Source organism: Sparus aurata, chromosome 21, assembly GCF_900880675.1.
Source record: "Sparus aurata chromosome 21, fSpaAur1.1, whole genome shotgun sequence".
In the NCBI taxonomy this organism is placed as follows: domain Eukaryota; kingdom Metazoa; phylum Chordata; class Actinopteri; order Spariformes; family Sparidae; genus Sparus; species Sparus aurata.
In genome coordinates, this window is record NC_044207.1 from 201,208 (window position 1) to 207,814 (window position 6,607).

Below are 6,607 nucleotides of genomic sequence, written 5' to 3' on the forward strand. Positions count from 1 at the left end.
ACGAGCGAAATTAAGTGGCACTCCTGAACGTGAGCTTTCCAGCGAGTTAGCCATGAATGAAGTGACCATCGGCTTGGAAACACTGCTCACACAGCGTATTACAGTCCGATTGCGTTGAAAAAGTATGGAAAACTTACTATTAAGAAATAATACAAGTCAAAGGGGTTTAATTCTCATTTAGTGGCCACAAGAAACTATCACACGGGCACTCAATTCTGCTCGATAAAATTAAAAATGCATTAACTCAAAAGACAGATTTGTTAGCTTACCCAACAAGCTCGGTCACTTCGGGCTTTTTATCAAATCAACTCCTCGTTAGTAGGGCTAGTACGTTATCTCCGCTCGCTCGAAAAAAATCCACCGTGGTCCCTTTTCGTTGGAAATAAAAATAACAGAGGAAAAAAAGTTCAAGTTTGTATTTCATGAAATATTTCTCCGGCGTGTCTCGCATCTGCGACCTCGCCGACAAGTGTGCGTTGCTCTTCTCTCCTTTGTGTTAATTTCACTCAAATCGAGTTTAATCCGATCGATCCCTCGGCTGGTCGCGCTCCCGAGTCCTCCCCTCCAGACACTCGCTCACCTTCCTCGGCCAGGGGGGGCGCGCTCCCGAGGACCTCTCATACAGATAAACAAGCGGCGTGCGCGGTCACTGACCCCGTCGTGCCCGCGTGACGCTCTCTGCGACTTCTTATGTAGGCATGTTACGGGTACACACGGCCGTCAAATGGACTGTGGTTCCGTGTGTTAATCTGTGGCTCCAAATTCGATTACTTCGTTTACTTTAAAATTGCATCAATGAGAAGACATAATGACACTAGACAGAAACATATGTGGGAGCCCAGTTCTAACCAACACCGACACAACACTGTTCTTGACCAGGGGCGATGTTTATTAATCACAGCACAGTTTGAAAAATTATGCATTTTTTTGCAGTGCCTCCATAAAAAACATAAATTAATAAGATAAAATCAAGTTAGAGTCTAATTGTATTACCCATCTGTCATGCTGCGTTAAGTTTCTATTTCTCAGGTTGAGGGTGATGGGTAAATCAAACACTCCCAGTCCTTGGGAACCACACTATACTGTATGAATGTATGTAGTGATGACGTGGCTATCCATTGTTAAAGAGTCTGATAAAGGTTTATGCTGTGAATAGAATGACTGCAACAAGAACAACATTACTGATGAAATATAAGGAATAGAACCTTGTGACAAACCTTATGACCACGGGGTCAAACACTGTTCGTTGCCATTACCTCTCAGACAGGAAAGGTGTCAAGCCAACAGGAAAAGGAAACTTCATTTCATGGTACAAGGTCTGTAGTATGAAATACATTGTGATATGCCCGTTTCTTGCCTTGTGTGTGAACATAATGATACTATATTTCTCTTTAATTTTGCTATACAGAATTCATGTGGCATATACACTTCACCGGCTGTAAACTCAACTGGACAGATTGTCAGAACATTTAGAACAGAGCTTTTACTCAGTTCCAGTTTTTGTTCTTCATTAATTAAAGGGCATGGTTACATTTGTTGTGCATGTGTTCTCAGGTTCACAGGTCTTTGTGGAGTACAACTTAACATGTGATAAAAGTTATATAAAGCCATTTGTTGAGTCTTATAAATGACCTCCAGTGTAGTCTGACTCAGCAGATGTAGACAGTGGGTAGAAGTTTGCCACTGGGCACCTTTTTCAGGCTACGTTCTCCTCTCTTTATCTGTGAGTTACTCTCACAATCCCTGTCGCTATAAGAAACAACAACCTTGGAGCTAGCAACCTACACACTGCAGAGGGCATGTTGCACTAACTTGGTTGCTTACAGTACAAACGTAACAACAAGGAAGCAGCGGTTTCCTTTTCTTTTGCAGTGATTTAGTCATTTTAATGCCAGGGCTCATCTCCCCATGTGCAAAACCAGTTCCACCTGACAGGGATACCCTCGCTGCATCCTGGGTTAACTCAGGGGATGTTCCTCAGTCAGTTAAGTTTGGGCTCAAGACTACAAGTCAATACAAGACAATGAAACAAATATGGGAATGTGGAATAAGAAACTAATGACAGCATCACCCTCCCAGTGTCACGTGCCAGTATTACCCATATATATTGAAAGTAAATGACAATTGTTACTTTGTTTTAGTATGGGTAGAAATCATATACTTAACGTCACTAATGCATAACTCATGATGTTTAATGCATGAAGTACTGCAGGATGTGTCATGAATTCTTGTTGCTCACCATTACAAAATGATCAAGTCATTATGACTTCATCTGATTAGCTCACACTTAATAGCTGTATCTCATTTACATTAATGGTCCTATTTGTAAGAAAAGTTGATTTTTGGGTCTCATTCCCAGCTGATCAAATACAGGCAGCTTTGGATTTCCCGACACAAGCTTTGGGATGTCAGGTCGGGATAGTCGCCAACCCCAAAGTGTCAGTTTTTGACAAGTTGGGAATGAGACCCAAAAATCTACTTTTCTTGCAAAGATAGGGCCTTTAAAGTTTATTAATGTAACTTTATTTTTGTATTTATGTTTATTTCCTCTGATGACAAGTATGATTCAAAAGCAGCTTCACATTTATGTCAGAGAGGCTGAGCAAATCATGAAGTTTGAACCATCTATCACCTGCACTATGATAAAGTAATACATCTAAAAACAGCTGTATCTCTCACAGACTGTTTTCATCTTTTGTTCAAATGACTCATCTCGTCTCCTTTGCTTTTGGCTTTTGGAGGTGCTTAGAGAATACATTACACTTTCATTTGTCTCTCATTTGTACTCAAATAAACATTATTAGTCCTGTGTTCATAGATGACTAGAATGTATATACAGCAGCAACTCTGTCCTGAACAGTCCAAGCCAGAGGAAGGAGACTCTGGTCGGCCCTGATATTTTTCTGCACAACATGGTTATTCCTTATTGCTCCGGATTATTTACTGTAACTGACATTGTGATGAAAAAATAAATACATCTAATTAGTGACATTACATTACTATAATCCAATATGGCCTCAGATTTAGGTAGACTAAACTCATGCAGTTGTTGCTAACACTAACTCTTACCCTGGATCAATGGTGAGATTAGAGCGTACAACCATCAAGGGACTTTTGTAAATATTTTACATTTTCTATGCAACTATGCTTAACAGCAGAAATACTCTCGGTAAAACCTGTGTGGTCTATAGCCTAATCCATGGGAGAAACTGATAAAAGTTTCTGGAAATACATCTAATATCTAATCTATTCTCCAATGCTGCACAAATTCCATTTCATTCACCATCCTCCTCTGCCTTTTTCACAGCAGACATTTGATCGCCTAATTAATAACGTTAATAAGGGTTGCGCTCTCTTTATCTGCACTAATTTCAGGACCCTGCCATTGCCATTACTCAAAATTGATTAGGGATATTGGGTTATGCGTGCATATATTTTAAACAGTATTTATATTTGTTGCTTCAATAGTTTTACTCCGTTTCAGCTCAGTTACAGATCTGGGGCTATAACTTGAATGAGTGGAAGCTTTTCTTGAGTAAAAATGTTTGGGGGCTACAAAAGGCCCTGGATAATGAGCGAGTGTCCATTGTAGCAACGTGAAATAGTCATGATCAGGAGCACCACCTGGCTTTGGCCTGTGTCCAGACAGGGAGTAGGGAAACTGATGTCACTCATGAACTCCACAAGTGGCTCAGAGTGTTGTTAGCAGACCGGTCTCTCTACATCGGAACACCGGTTCAGTGTGTGAAAGGTCTCGTGGTCCAGCCCCACGAGTCACAGACAGGGCAAATGACCAGTATCTGAGGACCTAGGCATTACGCCACCGGGATGCTACTGCAACATAACTCCAGAGCCGTCAGAGGAACCAACATGTGTGACCAGACCATCCAGAACAGGCGTTACACAACTACGGGTTGAACTCCAGATGATCATTGTGCGTGACACCCTTGAAAGCCAGGCACCTTCAAGCCCATCTGCAGTGGGCCAGGCAACATATTGGTTGGACCATCCAGCAGTTCACTGACGAGAACATCACCCTGAATTGGAATGATGGGCAGCCAGCGTAGGGGTGAGCGCTATGCATCCGTCAACATGGCCCAGAGTCGTGGAGCTGGAGGAGATGGTGCAAAAGGGGGCCAGACTGATGGACAGAAAAAGTGATCTGATGTTTGTCAATGGAAAAGTCACGGGTCCATCAAACCTGCAGGACCTCATCCAGCCGATCATCATCTGCCCAGTGGAACCAGTGCGCCGTAAACTTCATAGTTGACAATGCATCCCCACATTGTGCTCATGTGGTCACCATGCATCTCCAGCCGGTTAGTGTCCCTCAGATGGAACTGCCAGCCATGTCACCAAACCTGAACCCCACAAGGCATCTCTGGGACCATTTGAAGCGTTACGTCAATGCCCCTGACCCTCCACCACATGACCTCAAGGAAATCTAAGGCTAACCCCAACACATTTGGAGTAGTGTATATGCTGGCCCACTGGCAGGGCTTACCGGTGCTGAAACAGAGCCATCATTAACAGTCTAGATAACACCTGTGCTTTTCCTGCTATGACAAGGGTCCACAAAACACAGACACCCTGGATAAGTAAAACTAAAATTATTGATGTAGTTAGATATGAATAGAGGACCGTGGGAAAATACGTTTTTCTAAACTAAATAAATCAGATTAAGCTGGCATTTACTCTCCTCCAGCAAAAAGTCAGTACATTTTTTGCAGTTGTAAATGGTAATATTGTTTTTGAATGTTAAGTTAGTTCTAAGTAAGGGGTGCACAGTTGTAAATGTTAAATAGATGGTTCACCCATAAATGAAATTTCAGTCATGATGATATAGTTAGGTGAAGTGTCATTTCCCTTTCACTAGAGACTTGATTTAAAACAGAGAAACAACCAATGAAACATGAGATCTCTTAATAGCTCAATTGCGTAGCTAAGTAATTCAATGTAGCATGATGGCAGAGAGGACAGCATTTAGTTCATGGAAATATTTACATTATTTTGAATTTTTGGGCAATAAGCTTGATGTATTGTTTTCATGTGAACAGCTGTGCCTCATACCGTCTGCCTCTGACAGTTCACTGTCACATTGTTAGCAGAATAAAGACTGGTTATGTTATCAGGCTGCAGAGTTACTGACTGAGGGCCGTCAAGAGGTCAATGCATTCAAATGTTCATGTACTGTTAGCCACACGCTGTCTGGACAATACAAATGACATGCACCACGATTCATTAAGAGCTTTTACAGCCATTTTGGTAACTCTAAAGAACTCCACATGTTACTTTTGTCAGTAGATAACGGAACAAGTTTCTTTTGAACGTAGGGTTAGCCAGTACTGCTTGTCAGTCTGACTACTGGATGAATGTCATCCAATGTGGTACAAATCGTCCTCAACACCTTATGAAGACTTGCAATACAATCTATAGCGAAGCTGAAGTTTGAACGGCACGGGTCCAACAGCGCACTGGTCCTCCTTGCTCATTTCAATGGATTGGTCAGATAGAGCTAACCAGCTTGTGGGACCATTATGATGCATTCATTCATTCATACAGTGAGAAGTCAGCATGTGCAGGCCAGGTGTCAAACAAAACAAGACAGAAAATACAAATGCAGAGGTGGTATTGGTACTGGTATTTTTCCAGCTCCACATAACCATCAAAATGACATGTTTAGAGTTTAGAATGTTTTATTATAGTTTATTGTAATAGCATCTTCTTTTTTCTTTTTTTTAAAGTTTTATTTTTTCCAAAGAACAAACACAGCAAATAACGTTGAGGGGGAGGAGGAGAGGCAGGAAGAGCGGGAGGGGGGGCCACATAGATAAGATAGATAGATCGATCCATAGATAGATGCGTCAGGTTTGGCTTGATCCTCCCCCCTCTGGGTCGACACTCACACACACACACACCCACACACACACACACACACACACACACACACCCACACACACACACACACACACACACACTTTGCTTTACAAAGAATAATCATCATCAGAACAAGATTAATAACTGTCTGAATATATCTAAGAATAAAAAAAAGAACACTGCAGAGGAAAACAGACTCACTCACACTGCTGTGAAACCAAAAACTCCCTAAGTTATAGAGTTAGCTCGGAGAGAAAACAGTTAGGCATATATGTATGCATCGTCTATGGATGCATGCATATACTGTATGCAGGCTGGGTGTGTGAGCACATGAAGGGGATGAGAAGAAAGAAATGTTAACGTGGGTTTGGATTAATTTCAAATGCCCCAATTTATACAGAATATTCAAACTTGGCCTTTTTCTGTGACTCTACATGTGTCCGTAAATGTGCGTAAATGCGTGCGTGATGCATCGTCAACTTGCTAGTCAGTGGTAAAATGCCAATCTGCAGATAAAGGGTCAGTGTGATTCACTGTAGCAGCTGTTCAAATCTCTCAGGGCGATGGAGTTAAGGCAGCCAGCTGATTTCAGGACAGATTATAGCGGCTTTGTTTTTTCCCCTTGTTTTCTCAACAAAACACAGGTAAACACAATAATTTGGCAGTAAAACAGTTACACAGCTAATGTTACCACGAGGTCTGAGAGAAAGAGAGACAAAGAAGGATGAGA

At 41.7% G+C, this 6,607-nt stretch overlaps 1 protein-coding gene across 1 annotated transcript in view; it reads right to left on the reverse strand.

The window, feature by feature from the left end:
• The window catches only part of chd7 (chromodomain helicase DNA binding protein 7), an 86,998-nt gene extending 86,388 nt beyond the window's left edge, over positions 1–610 (reverse strand). The window contains exon 1 of the mRNA XM_030403541.1: positions 270–610. The gene's annotated coding sequence lies outside the window, so the exon portion shown is untranslated. The remainder of the gene's footprint in view (positions 1–269) is intronic.
• Positions 611–6,607: the final 5,997 nt, after the last annotated feature.